General features: G+C 50.5%; 1 pseudogene; it reads right to left on the bottom strand.

Annotated features, from left to right (window-relative positions):
* Window positions 1–810: 810 nt before the first annotated feature.
* LOC144252175 (ruvB-like 1) lies at window positions 811–23,197 on the bottom strand (annotated as a pseudogene).
* Window positions 23,198–24,290: the final 1,093 nt, after the last annotated feature.

A 24,290-nucleotide genomic window follows, 5' to 3' on the forward strand; every position in this document is an offset into this window, starting at 1 on the left:
GGGAGAAATGTTGGGAACTAGAAGGACATTCTCCTTCAAAGATTAGCCTGACAGCCCCCTGGGAGACATCCTGCCCTGCCCAGAAGGCATCCTGCAGCTACCTATCTCCCTGGAACATCCTGCGGTTATCAGGATCATCAGACATCTGGTTATCAGGATCATCAGACATCTGGCAGCTGGCAGTTTTACCACCCACATCCAGCAATTGCAGAGACCTTCCCCATCCCTAGCATGTGAATACCCACCCAGCAATTGCTGATTAGAGAGCTTCCCCATCCCCAGCATATAAATACCCCTGTGTGAACAATAAAAGTTTGCAGCTTGATCAGAACTCCTGTCTTGCTGTCACCTTTCCTGTCTCTTGTCCCTTCATTCCTCCCCATCTAGGTTCCCTGCCCACGTTGATGTGTCCTGCCCGACGGGACATTTAAGAACTTTAGCAGCTTCAATGTTCACGCAGGTGATTTTTGTAAAGGTGCACTTCAGGGTCCAGCCCCTGGGTGGCCACACCTTCAGCTTTGGCCAGCCTGGGCATCTGCAAATGGCCACACTGGAAGCCTCTGCTCCCCATGCTAGAGTGATGTTGAACATCCTGGGTGGCTTAAAGACCTATCCTCTGTGGCCTGGAGGCCAAAATACTGAGCCAGTGCCCAGGCCATGATTTAGGTCACCTCCAGTTGCCTTCCTGTGCCCTCCCAGCTTCAGTGATCCCCGGAAACCTCAAAGACTTTTGCCTCCCAGCTGCCTGGCTCCAGCTTCCTCTTCTGTCATAACAGGGCCCCTGTGTGTCCTCTTCACTCAGTCAGCCCCTCATAAAGACATGGTCACCCTGCATAGGGGCACTCCCTGCGGCAATGTGACCTCATCTTGACTAACTCTGCAACAACACGATTGATTTTAAATCTGTTTGTATCCTGTCCTCTGGGACAGAGTGTCTACCTACCTTTTGACAAAGACAAGAATCACAGAACTCCACCCCAGGACCAAGAATGCACGTCCTTTCCAGGTCCACATCCAGGCCCATCACCCTCATAGTGCCATTCAGCCTTGCACTTGATAAGTCACAAAGTCAATGTCAGACAGACACCTTCATCTGGTTTGGGGATCTCCAGAGAGGAGGCCTTGGGAGCTTTTGGTCAGGGACCAGAGGCCAAGGGTGGGCACCTCGGGGCAACTTCCACTGAGAACCCCTTCTGTGCCTTCCTGGATTGTGGTCCCAGGGACTGAACACAGGGGTGCCTACCCACTGACCATCCCAGCCCTTTAGAGACAGGGCCTCGCTGAGTTGCTGAGGCTGGCCTCCACCTGGCAAGCCTCCTGCCTCAGCCTCCTGAGGCACTGGGATGACACACACACCTCACCACATCATGCTCCTTCGGACTTTCCAAGCCATCCCCCTCCCCTGTGCCAGCAAACACCTACCACAAGCTTTGCCTTCTTAGATGGCTCCCTGACGGGCGCCTTCCCACGCTCTGCTCCTCTTCTGATAGGAAGCTGGCGGCAAAGGAGCTGAGCAAGCATGGCCACGCCTCAGGGGCGGGGAGTGGGCAGCGCAGGAGTGGGGGGCGGAAGTGGCCACAACCCAGGGGCGGGGGAGTGAGCGGTGCATGAATTGGGGGCGTGGCTATGCCTCTGGGGAGAGGCATGGGCGGGGGAATGGGTGGAGCCAGGACCCTGCAGTGCAATTGCATCTGCGTGGGGACGCTGCAGCCTCCCTGTTGCTGGCCACAATTTGCTTTGAGGCCACTGCATAGCCCCCAGGAACTGGGAGAAGGCGACAACGCATCTCCGCTGTGGGTTTCGTGAGGCCCAGACGACCTAGCCAAAGTCCACACCTAGTCCCCGCTGGCAGCTGGGCTCCTCTAGGGAGGGCGCGGCTGTTCCCCTGCCCAGTGGCTGGCGCTGCCACTGCGGGACGCCCCCGACCTCCGTGGACCCATGCTGGTCCTGCTAGGCTGGGGACCACCGCGGAGCCTCTGGTTTGCAGGGACGCTGCCCAGAGGACAGGTCACCTCAGGGGTCTCCCTGGTCACCTGCAGGAATGCATCCGAGTTGGGTGGGGTGTGCAGAAGCCCGGGGACCCTGGCAGCTTGTTACCACCGCCACTGCGTCCTGAGTGCAACAAGTTCCCGCTTAGCGTGAAGAGTGCAGGTGGCCTGCGGCCAGAGCTGCCCCTAGGCTGCTGAGCACTGGTGTGTTGGGTTTGGGATTCGCCCCTGGGATTGGGACAAAACTCAATCCAGGGGCGCTGGCCACTGCTCCACTTCCCAGTCCTTTGACTTTTAAGACAGCGTCTTCTTGCTAAGTTCAGAGGCCGGCCTCAAATTTGCCATCCTCCAGCCTCAGCCTCCAGCATGGAATGACAGGCGCCTGGCTCAGATCTGGGCTTCTCCAATGGCTGGGAAAGTCGGAAAGGGGTTCGCAAGGGACAATGTTGGTGGCCCTAGAGGCTGAGTCTGTTGCAGGCAGGGGTGGGTTCGGGAAGCCTGCTTGGTTGTAACTGTGCTCCCGCCCCCACCCCTGCTGAAGTCCCTCTGGTCCTTGGGTGAGCCTGGTGCAGGAGCCGAGCCCTAGTGGTCCCCTTGCGCATCCCCAGGGCCACATCTGCCCTGCATCCCCTGTGTTCCGCATGGCGTCCTTCGATGTCCTTCCCCTCAGCTGCTGGTGTCCCCATTAATCACATGAGGTTGACAGCGAAGACCTGCACGCTGGCAGCATGACGGTGGCAGTGACAGCAGGTGATGGAGAGGACAATCGGTGGGCGCCCATTGGCCCATCTTACCGCGCCACCTGTTGATTATCGCCTATGGCGGTGTAGAGGGCAACAGAGGCCTCCTACACCAGGCTGCAGGCCCGCTGTCTTCCAAGTTGGAGGTGGCAGTTTGGTGAATCGCCCTGGGGAGTTGGAGAAGGCACAGTGCTGACCGATGGATAAGCAGGGAGAAGGGTGGCCGCTGCCTTCCTTCCCTGGCTCTGCTTCCCTTGAGGCCTGGGACCAAGGGAGGCCGCTGCTCCATTCCCTCAGTGCAGCCCTGGGACAGCAGCCCTGGATCTTTCTCCCAGTGGGGACACTGGGTGAAGCAAGTAACTTCACCTGGTCTGATCCTATGGGCTCTGAGGCCCTCTGCAGACCTTGGTTTCTTATCCCCCAAAAGGAGATTTTTCTTCTAAGCCCAGCATCTGGGAGGGCATGGTGGAACTGGCAGGGGGGTGGGGTTGTCTCCTTGTTGACAGACTGCCAAGGACTCTTCCTGGAGGGACTCAGATAGGGGGCGCCTCTCAATCTGGGCTGCTTGGGTGGCTGATCAAACATCACCTCCCAGGTCCATGGGATATGGTCACACACCTCCAGCGATAGGAGATGGAGGTCCATCTTACAGATGGGGAATCTGAGGTTCAAGAACAGAAAGGAGCATGGCTTGGTAACAAATACCTGTCATTCCAGCATTTTGGGAGGCTGAGGGGGGAGTATTGAAAGTTGGAGGCCAGCCTCAGCAACTTAGAGAGGTCCTGATCAACTCAGAGAGACCCTGGCTCTAAATAAAATAAATAAAGGGTTGGGGACGTGGTCGGTGGGTAAGGGACCCAGGGTTCAGTCCGTGATGCTAAAAAAACAGCCCTTCCTGTCCTGGGTTCTCACTCCCACAGGGACCCTTGGGAGCTGGCAGGAAACTGGGATTGATGGGCCACCCAATCCTGCACTGGGAGGCACCCCAGAGCCTGGGCCCAGCTGTGACCAATTCAAACACTTCAGGGGACCATCCCCCCCTCTTCACCTAAACATCACAACCATTTTTCAGGCTGGAGCTGAAATAGTGCAAAAAATGGGAGTGCTGTCATGGCCGCTAGATGGCGTGTCAGCGCAATAAGATGTGACAAATACCCTGCTCCACCTGGGCTGTGTCCCTTTCATAATGGAGGGAGAGACTTTCCCCCATTGGCGAGGGTTGCTTGGAAAAACTGTCTCTGGGAGATGAATGTGACCATCAGGCCCAGCGGCTGGGGAGTCAGAGGAGATCCAGGCCACCCAACCTGCCCACCCAGCGCCATCTCTGACCAGAGCCAGCTGGCCACCTGAGAAGCAGGAACAGAAGAATATACACCCCTCTGGTCACCAGGGCACCTCCGTCCCAACCCACAGCTGGGGCCTGCTGTCACTGCCGCCTTTCGTCTGTTCCTGGGAAAGGTTGGAGCCTGGGTCAGAGGAGGGGCCAGGCCGAAACCTGCCCTTAGAGGTCAGATCTGAAGACACGCAGCGACCTATAAATACCCAGGACTCAAGTGAGACCAGTTCCACGCACCAAGGGAGGGGGTGCAGCCCAGGGTGCTCTGGGCTCTCATGGCCAGTCGGCTTCCATATTTTTTGGGGGGTATCAGGGATTGAGCCCAGGGTCACTCAACCCTGAGCACCATCCCCAGCCCTATTTTATATAATATTTAGAGACAAGGTCTCGCTGAGTTGCTTAGGGCCTGGCTAAATTGTTGAGGCTCGCCTCCAATTGCGATCCTCCTGCCTCAGCCTCCGGAGCTGCTGGGATGTCAGGCCAGCCCCACTGTGCACACCTTCTTGGAACTTTGACGACCATGTGAGGCCCTGGGTTCGATGCCCAGTGCCACAAGGGGGGAACATAGAATTTTAGAACAGTTTTAGATTTGCAGAGCAGTGTTACGGTGGCAGTGCGTTACTGTGTGTCACTCATCATCCTTTGTAGTTGGCACCTAGTCACCACCTGCACCAACCACCTTCTGTTTTATCTGATTCCCCTTTTTGTGTCCTAATATCCCAGCCAGGGACCTTGTTGTCCCATCTCTAGAAGCTTCTCTGGGCTGTGACCTTTTCTTCAATGGCCCTTGTTCTTGGTGACCTCAACAGTTTGGGGGAGGACTGGTCAGGTGCTGTGCTCATGTCCCTAAGCTGAGCTCATGGCCTGACCTGGACCTTGGGTATGGGGAGTCCACCGTACCCTTGTGTCTGCCGAGGGGCTTGCTGTGGATGCGTCCAGTTGGCGTTGAGTGCCAACTCCTGGCTGGGTCGAGGGGATGCTTCAGACCCACCCGGTCCCTCCTCTCCTGTCCACCTGTGAAGGGTGGTGTCCTGGGCTCAATGGCTGCACATTTACCTCAGTGAGTTGGAACCCGCAGGTGGCCAAGCCCAGTCCCCTGTGTTGACCAACTTCCTCTGACATCAGCGGGACTCGAGAATGTCACTGCACACTGGGTGAAAACCCAGAATGACTCTCTCTGGTTGCTCAGGCTGGACCAACTGGGCAGTTGAGAGCCTTCTGTTGGCTCCTGGGTCCCTTCAGAGTGTCCCCATCACTGAGCACCTCAATGTTAGAGGGCCACTGAGTGAGTGGGAGGGGGAAGCACCTGACAGCTGGCCAGTCCAGAAGGTTCCTCCCCAATAGGCTGAGCACAGTGTTCACGGGCAGGACATCAGCTGTCAGGGTGTAGGGACATGGGCCGGAGTGGACCAGGAGATGGTGGGCAGAGGTGGAGGAAGAGAATAGAATTTCATTCGACGAGACAAATGGCAGGGAGAGCCAGGACTGGGAGACAGGGAAATGAGTGGACGTCCCTTTCCCATGTTCACATAGGAACACACGACCAGGGACATCCCACAGAAGGGCCAGCTACAGGAATGAAAGTCACACCCCATATAAGTGACATGGCAGGTTGCACACTGCTGTCATGGGGAGCTAAGAAGAACAAAATCACAGACAAACCTGTGTTCCCACCTATGACAAGGGACAAGGTGCAATTTCATTCAGTATCCTCATTAAAGATGAAGTGGGCTCTTCTGGCCTCTGGGAGCCAGTGTGAGGGAGCCTCTGGAGCCAGGTCACCAGAGAAGCCCCACCTCCTCAGGCCTTTGCTCCCCACAGGAACAAGGAGCCTCAGAGGCCAGTGGAAACCCTGCCCATCAGGGACAGGGTAGCTGTGGCCTTCAGTCACTCTGCTGTTTCCTCCCAGGGGCAACATGCACTCCCTTAGTCCCATCCTGAGTTATGACATCATGGGTGGTAACAGACCCAGGGAGAAGGGACAGCTGGCAGCACCTACCTGATAACACAGTTGCCTCGGTTGGAGGCAAAAATCACTATGGGGGCAATGGAAGATTCCAGAGCTCAGTGAGCAAGGTAAAGCACTCTATGTCCAGCATGTACACCTTATCCATGAACAGCAACCTGGGACCAGCTCAGCCATGCCCTGGTTGATGTACTTGTTCACCACCTAGTTGATCTCACCTCAGCCAGGGTCCCTGCCAGGGGAGAAATGTCAGCTGCTCTCTTCTCCCCACCTCAATTCCCTCCAGACCCAACCCTGCAGCCTGGTTCTCCTACTAGCTCTCTGACACCAGGCTGGGTACAGGACCCATTCCAAGTTTGGTGTCATCATTTGAAAACAAGAATCATGCCAGGTATGGTGGTACATGCCTATAATCCCAGCATCCTAGGAGGCTGAGACAAGAGGATCACAAATTGGAGGCCAGCCTCAGCAACTTAGTAAGGCCCTGAGCAACTCAGTTGAGACCCTGTTTCTGAATAAAATACAGAATAGGACTAGGGACAGGGCTTATTGGGTAAGAACCCCTGAGTTGAATCCCTGTACCCTCATCTAAAAAAAAAGAAAGCAGGCATCATCACCCCAATGTGCCACAAAAAGACTTTTGTGGAACTGTGTGGGGTGCAGTATCCAGGAACTGCCACAAAGAGCCCCGAGCCTGATGCTGAGACTCCCCACTTGGAAGCCCCAGGGAGATGGTTTTCATACATGAATTGTACTCTGCTTCACTCAGTCAAGGAGCCCTTTTGGGGGCCCTGCATGACAATGCTCAGGTTTCCTTCAAGTGCAGTTAGAATCCTCTCCCCAGGAAACCTGAGCAAAGAGGGTCAGAATAGGCCCAGCCTCGGCCCCAGAACCATTAGCCCCTGCAGAATGGCAGACCTGCCTCAGGTCGCAGCCCTCACTTTCCAAACCAGAGCCTCCTATCATCAGGATGGAGCTGTTCCCAAAGAACCAGGATCTGAAGCCTGTCTTCGCCAAGAGCCATGATGCAGGGCTGTCAAAACCAAGTTCAGAGATGGATCTGCTCTTGGCCACTCATGGAGGAGCTTAGGCTGCTGCAAGGCCTCAAGGTAATAGTGGATTCATGTTGAACTTATGTTTTCAGGGAGTAAACAGGTAATTGGCCAGATAAGGACATAAAATTGAGGAAGAGCCAGGCGCAGTAGCACATGCCTCTCATCCCAGCAGACCGGGAGGCTGAGGCAGGAGTATCACAAGTTGAAGGCCAGCCTCAGCAACCTAGCAATGGCCTAAGAAACTAAGCCAGACCCTGTCTCTAAATAAAAAAATAAAAGTGCTGAGATGGGGCTCAGTGGTTGAGGGCCTCTGAGTTAAATCACCGGCATCAAAAAAAAAAAAAAAACAAACAAACAAACAAAAAAAACCCAATAAGTTCACAAAGGAGCAAGGGAGACCCAGTGCCTGGTGTCAAAGTCGGCACCTTTCTGGGACCTCAAAGGAAGCAGATGCTGACCTCAGTGGGGCAAGAGAATACAGTGTGGCCACGGGTTCTAAATGAAGTAAAGACTCAGAGCAGCGCAGTGGGGAGCGCTCAGAACCGGGAGCATGTCAGAGGCAGGGCCTCAACTTGGCTCTGGGCTCAGGTTTCACCACTTGTCCTCCCTGTGATCTCTGTCTTCTTTGGCTTCATCAACTGGCCCATCATGGACATGATGTCTTTCCCCCCTTTTGGAGAGAGGACTTTCTAAGGCTGCTACCAAGGCCCATGCTCCTGCCTCCTGCGGGTCCCTGATGTCACTCAACTTGAAAGCCTAAGGTGGAAATGCTCAGCACAGCTACCCTGGGAAGGATGAGGGGCTCCTGAACTCAGAGGGATCCCCTTGAGGTTTTCCCTGACCTGCAAGAATCAAGCAGAGTCGTCCATGGTGGCACATGTCTTTAAAAATCCTGGCAATTTGGGAGGCTGAGACAGGAGGACTGCAAATTGGAGGCCAGCCTCAGAAACTTAGTGAGGTCCTGAGCAACTCAGCAAGACCCTGTCTCTAAATAAAATGTAAGAAGGGCTGCAGACGGGGCTCCATGGGTAAGCACCCCTGGGGTTTAAGCTTCAGTTCAAAAAAAAAAAAAAAAAACTCTGGCAAGGTAGGAAGAAACTCCAATCCCAAGAGAAAAAAAAGCAAAACCAGGTTCCCAGCAGAAAATCCGTTCCTGGTGGGGAGGAGGAGGCCCCCTTCAAGATGAAGAGCAAACCTGACTCTGTCCAGTGGGGCTCAGAGCAGCACCAGGTGGGAGCTGGAGGACTTGGGGCTCGGGATCTGCAGTGGCTGGAGCCTCCGTGAGGCTGTCTGAAGTGCTGTGAAGGCTCCCACAAGGAAACCCCAGCCAGAGTTGGAGAGCAGCCCCCAGCAGGCTGGCAGGCGGCCAGGGGCAGACAATGCCCAGAGATCAGCTGTGACAGCATCTGGATATTGGGACAAAGGGGCCAAAGCTCATGTCATGCTCATTGCTGAGCATCCCAGAGGGCCTCCAGGAGGACAGCATGGCCCTGGCCACTGGTTCCCAGAGCCTTGGTCATGTGCTGGACCAGCAGGGCCTGTCCCTGGTGCGTGGCGTGGGCCACTTCCAGGTCATGCAATGTCCCATCCTAGATGACCTTCTTCTTCTTGTTCACATCACCCTAGGGCAGGGCATGTCCTCCTCGGCCTCCAGGGCAATCTCCATGGCCTAGGAACTCCCTGCCTCTGCCAGCAGACCACTGGGCACTAGGACCATACAGAGCTCAGTGACAGAAATGCGCCTGCTGCCCACTGAGGGCCCCCAAGGGTGCTCTCCACCTGCACCCTGCGGCCTGGTGCCACACTGGGTTCCCAGACTCACCCGAGCAACACCTGAGACTTTCTGGAAGATTCTCTCCCCTTTCTTTTCACTCCTGTTAAAGGAGCATCCATGGGACTCACTGGAGCCGGGGGCCCGGGCTCTTCTAGGTGGTGATTTATGAGTGACACGAGGCCTGAGGCTCATCCATCAACCTTGGAGGCGCGGCCACCACAGGACACAGCAGCAGATAGAGGAGGAGCCACCTGGTGCAGTCCCCAGGCTCAGGACTCAAGGACGGACATAGGGAGACAAGGGAAGATGGAAGATGCCACCTGGTGCAACGGGAAGGGACAAAGGCTGTCTGGTCCCTGTCCCCCCAGGGTTTGGGTCTTGAACACTCTGCCTGCTTTAAGTCACCAGGAGATAAAGATAGAGAAAAGCCAAGATGAGTTAGGTAAAGGGACAGCTGTTAACCTTCCCCCACCCAAACCCGCTGAGCAATATGACGCCCTGGTCACCCAGGTCTCCCTCTGGCAGACCCTCAGATGTGGCAATGTCCCCCGGGTAGCATACCTTCACAGCCCCACTGTTGGCCTCCATGTAGATGATGTCCCTGGCCTTAACTCGCTTCTTCTGCAGACTTTCAAAAATGCTGGGGTCCACCTAAAACCAAACCAAACGAGACAAAGGGGGACTCAGACAACCATGAAGCACGTTCCAGTTCCTTCTGACCCCGAGGGAAGGCTCCTTTCTGTAACAGACCTGGGGGGCCAGGCACAGTGTTGCACACCTGTCATCCCAGGGACTCAGGAGGCTGAAGCAGGAGGATCACCACTTTGGAGGCCAGCCTCAGCAACTTAGCAAGGGGAGACTCTCTCTCAAAACAATACAAAGCAAAATAAAAAGGGCAGGCTTCTGGCTCCTTGCTTAAGCACTTTGGGTTCAGTTCACAGGGCTAAACATGAGAGAGAGATAGACAGACAGACACCTGAGGTAGCCAGCGACCCTAGGAGTGGGTGGTATGAGCGTATGTGGCAGGGCACAAGAGCCTGGAGTGGGGGCTAAGCACACCAGGAGATGAACCTGAGGGTGACCATGTCTGCCTCCAGGAGACAAGAGAACGTCACCATTACTCTTCCTTGCCTTGACTTAAGGGGTTTCAAAGTGGTAGGAGCATTCTCACAGGGACCTGTATACTATGAGGGGGACATGTGTCCTTGGCCATGCCCCATGGCACCCTCCAGGATCACCACTACAGCTCCAGTCCTTGGGTTTGGGACATCAGAGCTTCTTGCTTAGCGACCTGAGTCTGCATTTGATGAGGCCCGTGATTCCAACTCTCTGGGCCTCGGTCTCCTCCTCTCTGTGACAGCACCTAGAAGAACCCACAGAGGAGTCCAGAAGGGGAAACATAAGTTGGAATCCCCACAAACTTTCTGGGTCAGGAGGCTGAGGAAGGAGGATCACCAAGGTGGAGGCCAGTCTAGACCACATAGATAGGCCGTAGGGCTGGGGTACAGCTAAGTGGCAGAGCGCTAGTTCACTATGGCCAGGGCCCTGGGTTTGAGCCCCAGGACCACAAAAAAGCAAATCCTAGCACCCTTTGGCCCCTGGGGCTGTGCACACAAATCTTGGGGTGACAGTGCTTTATAGGGCCTTGCTCTTCCCCAGGGGTGTGCACTGGGAAAGGACAGCAGCCTCTGCAGACCCCAGCTGGCAGACAGGCCCTCAGGCTGAGCTTCCAGGGCAGCTTCTACAGAAGGCCACCCTGTGGAAACACACCTGAGCTCTGTTCCAGACAGAGTCCTGAGTCAACACCCACTGCAGGGCTCTCTCAGGGGGAGGGGACACCCAAAAGTCCAATCCAGAAACAAAGTAGGTATGTGGTGGCCAAAGGCCAGGGGGAGGGAGAGCAGGTGGCCATTCTTGGGAATGAGGTCCCTTGGAAGGTAATGATAATGTTCTAGAATTAAGATGGGGAGTGTAAACTATGTCATGCATCAAAATCCTGTGGGCCACACACACTTAAAATGGGTGGATCTTGTTTCCAAATGCATCCCAAAAGAGCTGCCAAAAGCTCACCAGGGTTCAGCCTCTCTGGCCTCCTTGGGGCTCTGTGCAAACAGGACCAGGGCTGGGGAGTCCCCAGGCCAAGATTCATAAATCTCCATCAATCTCAGACACTTCACAACTCCACACAATGCACCTGAGGTCCTTCTGTCCCAATATCTCATCCATGAGGGAAAACTGCCCAGAAGGACTTGGGTTTTGGGGGACTGGTGGTACCAGGGATTGGAATCAGGGGGTCCTTGACGACCAAACCCTATCCCCAGCCCTGTTTGGCATTTTATTTAGAGTCAGGGTAACCCTGAGTTGCTTAGTTCCTTGCTTTGGCTGAGGCTGGCTTTCAACTCACGATCTTTGTGCTTCAGCCTCCTGAGCTGCTGGGATCAGAGGTGGGTACCATCTTTGTTTTGGAACACAATTTTCCTCTTCTCCATTAGGCTATTTTCTTCGAGAAGCTGGATGATGAAGACCGATGGATGTATCAAATTTCCACTGTGTTCCTGTGTCCTCTCTCCTACTTGGAAGAGGACAAATTTTCTCTTTTTATCTCAGGCACTTTCATATGGTTGATTTTTCAGATGAACTGGCTCAACGTGTCATTCCTGAGAAGGGGCCACCTTCTCAGAACTTCATTAATCCAGGGTGAACAGGATGTGGTGAGGGATTAAAGAGAGAGAGAGAGAGAGAGAGGTTTGCTGAGCTAAGGTCCTGAGATTCAGGCCCCTTTAGGAAACAGAAAAATAGCCCTTGGAAGAAGTGACATTTTCATGATCTCCATAAAGTATTGACCCAGAAAACACCTCAGAGAATCAAAGAACCATCAAATTATAAAAGGGGGAAAGAAGGAGAGATTCTATGGTGAACAGAGAGTGGTCTAGAGATGAGAAACTGAGCCACATAGAGCTCAGAGGACTCACAAGGGTCACGCAGCAAAAAGGGACTCACAGTCACCCTGCCCCTCAGCAAGCACTGGATGCAGGATGACTGTGGAGCCTCTTTCTGAGCCTAAGGCCTTGATCTGGAAAACAGGGAAATGAGATTCATGGCACCTGCACACACAGGCACAAAGCTTCAAGGAGCCACAGGTAAAATATTTCCAAAAGCCCGCAGCAGGGGACCTGACTATGCAGCAGGGGACAGATACAGAGCTAGTGTGAGTCAATCATAACAACAGTGGATGAGTAAAAATATTATGAAAAAGAAAGAAAAAATAAAACAAAATTGCCGCGTCCCCTCGCCAGCAAAGGAAACACGACACAGGATTCTTCCTTCAGCAGTTTATTCAGGCCTTTATTTTGACATGTCTTCTAGTTTCTACTTCTACTCCTACTGCTACTTCTACTGCTACTCCTACTACTACTCCTCCTGCTACGTGCCCCAGCCCTAATAAAGCAGATAAAGCCCCAATGCACAACTGCCACGTGGATCTTTCTCATAGGGTGTTTTACAGCTACGTGCCAACTCTCCCAAAATAAGGAGTTGTTTATCACAGGCCACGGCGCTTATCAGCGCCATCTTGTAATGGCAGCCACAGTACACAGAAATGGCTCACTACACAAAATTAAGTCCACTTTGACTTTTTGGGGAGGTGGGGGGGGCAGTACTGGGAACTGAACCCAGGGGTGACTTACCCCTGAGGCCCGTCCCCAGCCCCATTTTTTATTTTATTTGGAGACAGGCTCTCCCTGAGCTTCTCAGGGCCTTGACTAAATTGATGAGGCTGGCATCACATTGTGATCCTCCTGCCTCAGCCTCCTGAGTGGCTGGGATGACAGGTGTGCTCCACTGTGACTAGCTGGCCAATAGTAATCATGTGGCAGACGAGATGGCAGAAAAAATTTCTTGACTTAATCACACAACTCCCAGGAGTATTAAAAAAAGAAAGAGCTACCTCATGAAGGGAACTACGTCCATGCCCTCTACGAGGTGACCCTTTGTACTACACGATGTTATCCTGAGTGTCCCATATGGCATTGACAATGCAGAGGCCAAGGAAAGAGGGACACAGAGGTCACATCACCTGCCACATGCCACAGTGCTGAGGACAGGGCTCAGGACAGACTCCCCTTGATTTGCTTGATGCTCTTGGCTGTCTTGAGCCCTATGATCACATGGCTGATGGTCTTGCCGTAGCCGCCCATGGGGTTCTCGGTCCCATATGGCATCATCTCGGTCACCTCCCCCTCATAGACCTCTTTGGCCTCCTTTATACACAGCTCTTGGAGGGATGACCAATGGGGACATGGTGAAAAATGGGACCATCCTTCTCTCCACATCCATCTCCTTTCCACCAACAACCTTCTTACCTAAAACTACCACAGCACAAGAACTGACAAGTCACCTTACAGTACAACCCAGTGACACCATCATGGCTGGAGAGCAACACTGCAGGGAGTGGTGGCCAATGGCTGTCATCTCAGCTCGGGAGGGCGAGGCAGGAGGGCAAGCTGGAGGCCAGCCTCAGCAACCCAGTGAGGCCCTGATAAACTCAATGAGACCCTGTCTCCAAATAAATTCAAAACAGGGCTGAGAGGTGGCTCCGTGGTTAGGTGCCCCAGGTTCAATCCCTGGTGCCCCTCCTCAAAAAAAAATAGAAGAGCTGAGGGTCGCTGCTCTCCTGACAAATGGGGAGGTCACAGAGGACTTCTGCTTGCAGGCAGCCATCGGGCTCCTTGTGAGCTGATATGGAAATGTCCCAAAGGCAGAGACACACGGCCACAGGATCAGACACTCAGGCCACTTCCCAGTGTTCAAGGGGGGCATTATCTTATCACACCATCCCTTGCCTTCTCTTCTCCAGAAACCCAACAAGGACAGGGACACTCAAGACTGGAAGCTAAGGGTCAGCTCTCCTCTGCCTGTGATCCACCTGAGAGCCTGTAAGTGGGGCTTTTGGAAAACACACAAGAGAGAAGCCTCATTTTGTGTTTGATGAACCAAATTTCCATCTCCTGAACCCCAAGACAAACTTCCCAAACAATGTCTGGAGAAGCTGTGCACACCCCAAGTCCCAGCAGCTCTGGAGGCTGAGGCAGGCAGATCATTGGTTAGAAGCCACCCTCTACAACACTGAGGCCCTGAGCAACTCAGGGAGACTCTGTCTCTAAATCAAATGCAAAATAGGGCTAGGGATGGGGCTCAGAGTTCGAGGGCCCTTGGATTCAATCCCTGGTACAAAAAAAAAAAAGAAATTTCCCAGATAACATGAAGGTATCAGAAAACTGTCCTGCTTGGAAAATTCTGGGCTTTCAAGTCTACTTTTATTTTTTTATAGAACCTTTTCTATTCTTCAAAGAGGAAATTTCTCCAAATGGAATGTCTGCCCATATTCATTGTGAGGGGACAGTGACATGAAATTCCCCCAGGAGGGGAAGAAAGGCTTCCCTGTCTCTCAGCCACTCATATTTGTCCAGAAGTTTCATGGTGGTGACCAGCAGACAGGGGAAGGCCCCACGGACAGTGGGCCCAGCTGTGGGCCAGGGGGTGGACTGAGGGTGGTGTCTCTAGCCACAACAGCACAAAGGACATGGGTTTCATCTGCTGGTTCAGGTTTTAAGTCCCTGACAGGGACCTTTATCATGTCAAGGGAGCGACACAGACAAGGACAGATGACCCTCTCTTCCTCCCTCTTCAGCTTCACAGGAAGTCAAAGGTGCAGGGACAGCAGGCTCATGTCTGAGGGGAGGTCACGGCCTGCCTTTTCATTCTGTGGCAGAATCTAGAAATTTCTCTTCAACTGCTGCCCTCAAAAGCCCCTGCTGTGTTTTCCTTCCCCACCCAACCCCAGGGTCCAATCCCAACAAAGGACCCTGGTGACCTCTACTTTTTCAAATTTTAAAGCATTTTAGTTCCTGCTGAGCAATTGCAACACAAGCAACTGTGTAAAGGCCAGTTTTATCAGGTTTCAGTCTCACAAAAAATGTTTTTTTTTATTATTTTTTTTAAGTTGTAGATGGGCACTATACATTTATTTTATTTTTTATTCTTATTTTTATGTGGTGCTAAGGATTGAACCCAGGGCCCCACACATGCTAGGTGGGTGCTCTACCACTGAGCCCATGCCCCAGCCCAGAAAAAATGGTGTTTTTTTTTTAAATTTAGGTTCTTAAAAATAATGATATTCAGGAATTCGAAAGGTTGTCCTATCTTACTGGTCACACTTTTTTTTGGTTCTTTTTGGTACCAGGAATGGAATTCAGGAGGCCTCAACCCCTGAGCTCCATCCCCAGCCCTTTTTATATTTTATTTAGAGACGAGGTCTCACTGAGTTGCTCAGGGTCTGGCTAAGTTGCTGAGGCTGGCCTCCAACTTGTGATCCTCCTGCCTCAGCCTCCTGAGCTGCTGGAATATTGTTCATATGTTTAATTAATGAGTTAAATAAAATCACTGGCACATGTTTAAACAAGGAATAATAGCACACATCTGTAGCCATAGTTACACAGCATACTGAGGTAAGAGAATGGTTTGAACCCAGGAGTTCCAGGACTGCCTGGGAAACATAGTGAGACCCTGAAAATAGGAAATAAAAAGGGAAAAGGAGAAATGAAGGAAAAACAACGGAGAGAAAAATTTTAAACATAAAACCCAGGTGTGGTTGTACAAGGTCTCGACAACTCGGCAAGACTTTGTCTCTAAAGAAAATAGAAAAAGGGCTGAGGACAGGGCTCAGGTGTTAAATGCCTCTGGGTGCTATATCTGGTACCAAAAATTAAAAATAAAAAGCCTAAGTTCAATGTGACACAAAGCTTAGCTTATGGACACAGTTCAGAATTAGAACACTTCTGTTCAGCATTAGTGTCATACAGGGGCTGGGGGTGGCTCAGCAGCCATGGACCCAAAAGAGAGAGAGACAGAGACAGAGAGAGAGAGACAGGGGGAGAGAGAGAGAAAGCAAGAGACCATAGTTGAGTGCTTACGGGGACCTGCTGGGGAAGATCAAGGGTAGAGTCAGTCCCCCAGAGAGGCACTGCAGGAAGAAAGAGTGCCAGCCACAAGAAAATCAGATGGCTGTGGGGGGAGAAACAGGGTCCCATGACATCTCCCCACTTCCAAATGCTGCACACTTCCACTGCATTCTCTTTCCTTCAGCATTAAATCAAAAGCTCCCCAAGTAGAATTTTTTATCTTTTTATGTATGTATGTATGTATGTATGTATGTATGTATTTGGGTACCAGGGGCCCTTGACCACCAAGCCCCATCCCCAGCCATTTTTATATATTATTTAGAGACAGAGTCTCGCTGAGTTGCTCAGGGCCTCACTAAGTTGCTGAGGCTGGTCTCCAACTTCTGATCCTCCTACCTTAGCCTCCCAAGCTGATGGAATGGCTGGCTGCTCTTGCCTGTCTTGTCATCAGCACCAAAAGAACAGGAGCAGTACAATCAACACACCACAGAAACATTTTTAAGATGAAAGGATTCAAAGCACTGGAGAAGCAACAGCCATTTGTCACTCCAACGTGACACTCACGATGGCCCTGTGGAAGTACTCCATCAGCACCTCTGTGTTCTTGATCTCCATGGAGTAAACTTTGCTCCCCACCATGGGGCAGAAAGGCAACTTACTCCCAAGCTCCTGAGCAATTGCAAGGGCCAGGGCTGTCTACAGAGGCAAGAAAGGAAAGGTTTTCATTTTATAGTCTTGAAAATATAATTCAAAGCCATCTATAAAAATTTTATTCAAGAGGCTGAACATGGTGTCACACACTTGTGATCCCTGAGACTCAGGACGCTGAGGCAGAAGGATGGCAAGGTGGAGCCAGCCTCAGCCACTTAGAAAGGCCCTGAGCAACTCAGTGAGACCTTGTCTCTAAATAAAATATAAAAGGATTGGGGATGGGTCTTAGGGGTTAAGTGCCCCTGAGATCAATCCCTGGGACCAAATAAATAAATAACACTAACAAATCAGGAAGGATTTATTACATGACACTCATTTAATGTTAAAAGGCCAGCAAATAGTGTATGATAAGTGAGGCCAAATCTGGAAGTGGTGGGTGGTCTGCACAAGCTCCTCATGACCGTGCCCTGTGGTCAACTATAAATTGATGCTCAGTACCCTAACTTCGGTTGACAGATGCTAAAGAGACCAGATGGAACAGACATCTCGTCAAATAGCAAGTTATGGAAAGCAAATGCTCTCACATGGGTCCAGGATTGGGAAATGCCATTGACTCTGAGTGCCATTTCATCCTTCCTCATCTCTGAAACAAGAATGAGCTCAGACCCCCAGTGTGTGGGCCCCGCAGAGCCTCCTGAGTTTCTGAGGGCCTCACTAATTTGCTGAGGCTGGCCTCCAACTTTTGATCCTCCTACCTCAGCCTCCCAAGCTGCTGGGACAAGGCAAAGTGGAGCTATTTCTTCAAAGATGGCCCAGATTTTCTTTTCAATACCATTTTGGTTTCACCTCTGTGCAGCCGACCTGGGGGATGATCAGTGAACACTGTTGGGCAAAATCCACTAGCCCGTGGGGGCAGAGGCTGGTTCTAGTTTTGATATTCTATGTGTTTTCCAGTGTGGTCTTGAGCACACAGTAGTGCTAATGCTGGATGGCCTCATCTGGCAAATTAAAATACTGCCTAGATTACAAGGAGACAACAAGCTGCCCACAGGATGGTTTGGTTTGGACCACATAGTCTTAGATGTGCCTTTAAACTTGGCTTTTATTGTGGGGGAATTGAACCCAGGGGCTCTCAAACCCTGAGCCTCATCCCTAGCCCTATTGGGTATTTTATTTAGAGACAGGTCTCCCTGAATTGCTGAGGGCCTCACTTTTGTTGAGGCTGGCCTCAAACTTACTATCCTCTTGTCTCAGCCTCCCGAGCCAGCCACTGGGATTAAAGGCATATGCCACTGTGCCCGGCTCTTGCCATATTTTTGACTAGGAACTTTCCTGTAGAAATCCAACTATTTGGCTTCTTTTGAGAAACCAGGTCTGGACCCAGTGGCCCTCTTTTAGTGAAAAAGCACCACATCCTTGGGCTTTAGCCAGTCACTTTGCTTACCTCACTGCCTGAATGCTTAGGGACCTGAGTTGGCAAGCCCAAAGCATGTGTTCTAATAGCAAAGGGAAAATGTCTAGAACAGAACACAGAGGGATGTGATTCCAACACCACATGAACCAGGGGAGGCCATAGGCAGCTCTTCCCACCTGTTTTATTTTGCTGGTTCTGGGAATGGAACCCAGAGCCTTGTATGTGCCAGGCAGCTGCTCCACCACTGAGCCTCAGGCCCAGCATTTTTTTATTTAGAGACAGAGTCTCACTGAGCTGCTGAGGCTGGCCTCCACCTTGAGATCCTCATGCCTCAGCCTCCCGAGTTGCTGGGCTTACAGTTGTGAGCTACTGTGCCTGGTTTTTATGTCCACCTACTACCCAGAATGTCTCTTCCCTGTTCTTTCCCAGCCCCCAACCCCCATTATCAGTTTCCAGTGTCAAAACAGTGACCATGTCCCACTGAACAGCATCCCTGCCTCACTTGACCTAATACTGAAGGGGTGACCATTACCCTTCCATTCAAATAGTACCAATACTTGATTAAGAATAGCTCCATGGCTGTCCAGCTTTCTCCAATTAAAAGCTCATGGAAGGGGCTGGGCTGGGACTGGGTCTCAGTGGTGGAGCACTCACCTAGCATGTTCAGGGCCCTGGGTTCCATCCTCAGCGCCACATAATAATAAATAAATAAAACAAAGGTATTGCGTACAGCTACAATTAAAAAAAATATAATATTATAAAAAAACTCATGGAAGAAAGGCACATATACCTACCCTTTCCTATGGAGCTGTATATATATCACTGATCCTTCCATAGCCTATTATCTTGAAAGTCTAACTTTTTTTTTTTTTTTTTTTTTTTTTTTTTTTTTTTTTTTAAAGAGAGAGTGAGAGAGGAGAGGGGGAGAGAGAGAGAGAGAGAGAATTTTTTTTAATATTTATTTTTTAGTTCTCGGCGGACACAACATCTTTGTTGGTATGTGGTGCTGAGGATCGAACCCGGGCCGCACGCATGCCAGGCGAGTGCGCTACCGCTGAGCCACATCTCCAGCCCAATTGAAAGTCTAACTTGTATCTTTTTTATATGTTAATATTATCAGGCCTCCCAACTGATCAATCAATACCCACCAAGATGCATCGCAGACTTTTATGTTGTTTTTTAAACAGGGTTACACTATTTATATTTATTTTTAATTTTTTTTCTTCAAAACAAGTTTAATTTTTAATTTTTTATTTTATTTTTAATTTTTTTCTTCAAAACAAACCCTAAATTAGGGGAAGAATTTAAATATTAATAAAAATGCTCAAAAATCAAGCCATTATAAAGTTAAGCTCCCCTCCCCATAGGAATAAATACTGAACTGATATAGGTGACTGAACTGATATAACTGATTTAGGTGTAGATGGACACAACACAATGCTTTTATCTTTATGTGGTTCTGAGGATCAAACCAGGTCCTGCCTATGCTAGGCGAGCACTCTAACGCTGAGCCACAATCCCAGCCCGCTAACTTGTATTGTATGGATTAAGAAACTGAGAGCTGCGTGTTGGGGTGCATGCCTATAATCCCAGCAGCTTGGGATGCTGAGGTGGGAGGATGGCTAGTTGGAGGCCAGCCTCAGCAACTTAGCAATGCCCTAAGCAACTCAGCAAGACCCTGTCTCTAAATAAAATACAAAAAGGACTGAAGTCCTTAACCACCCCTGAGTTTGATCCCTGGTATCCCCCCACACACACACAAAAAAAGAATTTCTCATTCTTTCCTCTGTTTTTTGGGGACAGCCTTGCAGTGCAGGTTCTTTGGCAGCATTGCTGGCCTCTAACATTGGAGTCCCCCCATCATGTTTTGAAAACCACAAGAGACGACTCTCCAGATACTGGCAAAGATCTTCTGGAGGGCAAAACCAGCCCAGTTTGAAAATCACTGCAGAACTAATCTCACCTTGCTGGACTTCCAGAAAGACCACACAGAGAACGGGAACAGGTCACCACTCAGGGGTTCAGAGCTGGCGACTGTCCACACCAATGACACAAAACAGTGAGACTCAGAAAGCTCTGTGGACATTAAGAAAGGAAAATCAGGGGAGGGTGCCCTATCCAAAAGTACCTCCAAAACATCCAGAAACAAAGGTTCCAACCCTGAAAATCAGACTTCTTAAAAGCAACACTGGAAGACAAAAAGTACTAAATAACACTGAGAGAAATAGCACTGAAGGAAACAGCTATTATGTTGGTGCTGTGGTACAGGCCTGTTATTCCAGCAGCTCAGGAGGCTGAGGCAGGAGGATCATGAGTTGGAGGCCAGCATCAGCAAAAGTGAAGCCCTAAGAAACTAAATTAGACCATGTCTCTAAATAAAATGTAAAAAGGACTGAGGATGGGGCTCAGGAGTTGAGAGCTCCTGGGTTCAATTCTTGGGGTTCAATTCTTGGTAAATCCCCCCTCCAGAAAAAAAATGGAAGACGACTTGGACAAGCTAATGTTCCTGTAAGTGCACACTGTATGGCATTGCAGCCTCACAAAATTTCCCCCAGACACAGAACTTCTTCATCTATCATCAGACACCACACAACACACCCTGGCAACTCCATATGTACAAATTCAAAATAAGAATTCAAGCTTTGACTTCACAGCTGATTGTGTTTCTGCTTCTGAAAGGTCAGGAGCCTGCCCCAGGCCTCCCAGCTGATCAGTCAATACCCATCAAGATGCATCTCAGAACTTTATGTTGTTTATTTCTGAACAGGGTCACATTATGTCACTTAGAGCCTGGTGAAACTGCTGAGGCTAGCCTCCCACATGTGATCCTCCTGTCTCAGCCTCCAGAGTGTATTGAGATGACAGGCAGGGGCCACCATCCCTGGTAAGAGCCCACTTCTTTACATACAAGTGCGTAGGCTCCTACTCTCTGATGCCAAGAGGCCCTTCCAGAGAACAAGCCACGCCCAGACCAGGAGCTCTGGGAAGCCTGAGGATCTGGCCAATCCCCTTGCAAATCCCAACAAGCTCCACCAGGTGTCCTCCTTTGTCCCCTGGAAAGCCCAACTCTGAAGGGGAATTACCAAACCCTCTGCCCAATTCCAGCATTTAAAATCAGTCAACAGTTTGAAGCTCAGCACTCAACTGAGCCATTTTGTGCCATCAGGAGACTTCCTGGTTCTCTGTCTGGAAAACACTAGAAGCCCCTTGAAGATCAAAAGGACGTTTCTGTTATTTTTCAATCATGTATGTAGCCAAAATAGTGGTGGGCAAAGTTTGCATTCAAAAAAATACTGGATGACTCAATTTTCCTTCTCCAATAATGTGCCACAGAAGATTTTTAAATATTTTTTTAATTGTACATGGACACAATATCTTTCTTTTATTTTTTTAATACTTATTTGTTAGTTGTAGTTGGACACAATACATTTATTTTACTTATTTATTTTTACGTGGTGCTGAGGATCGAACCCAGGGTCCTGCACGTGTGAGGTGAGTGGTCTACCACTGAGCTACAGCCTGTCACAAATTTTTTCTAGGCCCTGGACCAAAAGAAACAGATTTTTAGCTGGGCATGTGGTGCATGCCTATAATCCTACTGCTCAGGAGGTTGAGCCAGGAGGATCATGAGTTGGAGGCCAGCCTCAGCAACTTAGCAAGGCCCTTAGCAACTTTAGCAAGACCTTTAGCAAAAACAGATGTGGCTCAGTGGTTGAGTGCCCCCCAAGTTAAATCACTGCTTAAAAATAAAAAGAAAAGAAAAGATAAAAGAGATGCATTTCCCAAGCAAAAGAGACTTGAAAGAGTTCAAGGACAACCCCAGTTACCAGACCCCTCTCAGGACTTTCCCTTCCCTCTGGCAAGTATGATTTTCATTCTAGAAGTATGAGTTTGAGATCAGATTCTTTTCTTAAACACACATATGACCATGTAACTAAACAAAGACAAGTTAAAATGTATAAAATGTATATTCCATTTGGCTTTGACCTGAGGTTCATGCTCTTGGGCATCAGAAATCAATGAGAACACAAGGACCTTTCCAATTCCCAGAGGTCCAGCCCACAGCATGGCTCTTCCTGCCATCTTCTTGCTTTTGATTAACTCTTCTATGATGTCACATCCCTGGTCACTATTACTGTGTTTCAGTGGGGAAAAAAATGCAGTCCCTGGTCCAAATGATTCACAGACACGTCCAACCAACCCTGGGTGCCAGCGCCCTCCAGGCACTGCTCTGGATGCCCCGACAGTGGAGGTGAGAGAGAAAAGACTGGACTGCCGGGCACAGTGGCCCACACCTGTGATCCCAGGGACACAGAAGGCTGAGGCAGGAGGATGTCAGTTCAAATCCAGCCTCAGCCAAAGTGAGGCCCTGAGCAACACAGAGAGACCCTGTCTCTAAATAAAATGCAAAATAGAGCTGGGGAGGGGCTCAGGGGTCGAGGCCTCCCAGAGTTCAATCCCTGGCACCCCCACCCTCCAAAATGAGACAAAGACATGAAACCAGAGACTTTTCTTTGGCACTTTCTGTTAATAGGAGGATCTGAGGCCACAGTCCCAAGCTCATATAAATTGCAGGTTTCTGTAGCTGCTCAACCTCCAGGGAGACCACAGGCCATGACTCTAGAGTCCAGCAGCTTAGAGGCAATGGAGTGCAAACCCCCAGCTGTCATTTCTAAACTGGTTGGCCAATGTATGTGCCATTTTTTCTGTAATAATAATAATAATAATAATAATAATACCATAAATGCTGGGACTTGGTAGAGTTTCCACTTAACAAAAGCAGACCTGACTGGTAAAAGGATGCTTGGTCTGGGCGCGGTGGTGCAGGTCTGTCATCCCAGGGCACGTGGAGGCTGAGGCAGGAGGACTGCAAGGTGAAGACCATCTCAGCAGCTCAGCCAAACCCTGTTTCAGAATAAACACAAAAAGGGCCTCAGTATGGCTTCGCGGACAGCACCCCTGGGTCAACTCCGAGAACCAAAGTGACACTGAGTTGGTGCAAACACCAGGATAGTCTCCATGCCCCCATGCTCCCGAACCCCATCCCCGCCCACCGCCCCTCTCGCGTGTTCTCCTGGCCAAGGAGCCCCATGGTCGCCTGCTTGGCCAGGGCACTCTCGTCAAGCCCCAGCCCATTCTCGTGGCTGTGTGAGGGAATATGGGGCATCTTCGTCATGCCCTCCACCTCCTCAATTTTCAAGGAGCAAGCTGGAGCCCAACCCACGCAGAAATCACTACCCTGCCTCAGCCCAGGGGTTACCAAGCAGCCATTACTAGGGAAGCTCACAAGAGCCCGCCTCCATTGGTGCCCCATTGGAAGATATTGGAACACCGCCACTCTCCATTGGCTCAGGCATGTGCTCATCGAAGCTGCTGGTAGAGCTCCGCCCACACACTTCCCATTGTGTCTCTGAATTGACTTCCCTGGCAACAGTACTTCTGGCACTCTGGGGTGTGAATGCAGAAAGATGGAGCCCTGGAGTTTTGCTCCCTGGCTGAGGAGCTGAGCCCAGGCGGTGGGTGGCCCTGATGAGCATTATTCTGGGTGTTTGTTTGGTACCCAGGATTGAAACTAGGGGCTCTAAATCACTGAGCCCCAGCCCCAGCCCATTTTTGTATTTTATTTAGAGATCGGGTCACACTAAGTATCTTAGGGCCTTCCTAAGTTGCTAAGGCTGGCCTCAAACTTGCAATTCACCTGCCTGAGCCACCAAAGCCACTGGAATTAGAGTTGTGTGCCACCATGCCTGGCACATACTCAGAATCTTAATAAATGACTGAGACTTTGTCAGAAGCAAATGGAATTCTACCATTTTGCAGATGAAGAAAAGGCATCCAGAGGAAAACAGAACTTTCAGAGATAAGCGAGCTCACAGGAGGGTGAAGACATGCATGAGGTCCAATCCAGCTGCGGGGATTGCTGATGCCCATGTGATTTCTTTGTCCTCTCCAGTCTGACTTTTAAATCTAATTATTTTATTCTGATCATTGACATCATTATTGAGTCCATGTTTGCCTCTTTCCCTCTATTGCTTTACATTATGAATGTGGAGAACACATATTTCCCATTTTAATTTTAATTTTGGAACATGGTACACAGTCTACAAACCAGTTTCTAGATAAGACTTTTTATGAATTCAAAGAAGGTTCTAGAAACACCTTCCCCCCTGCACACTCACACACACTGTTGAATCCATGCTCTTTATTTTTATACTATGTGTTGAACCCAGGGGAACTTTACCACTGAGCCCCATCCCCACTTGTTTTTATATTTTATTTACAGACAAGGTCTCACTGAGTCGCTTAGGGCCTCACTAAGTTGCTGAAGCTGGCCTCCAGCTGGCGATCCTCTTGCCTCAGCCTCCCAAGTCACCAGGATAACAGGCATATGCCACTGTGTCGGAGAC

Source organism: Urocitellus parryii, unplaced genomic scaffold, assembly GCF_045843805.1.
Source record: "Urocitellus parryii isolate mUroPar1 unplaced genomic scaffold, mUroPar1.hap1 Scaffold_37, whole genome shotgun sequence".
In the NCBI taxonomy this organism is placed as follows: domain Eukaryota; kingdom Metazoa; phylum Chordata; class Mammalia; order Rodentia; family Sciuridae; genus Urocitellus; species Urocitellus parryii.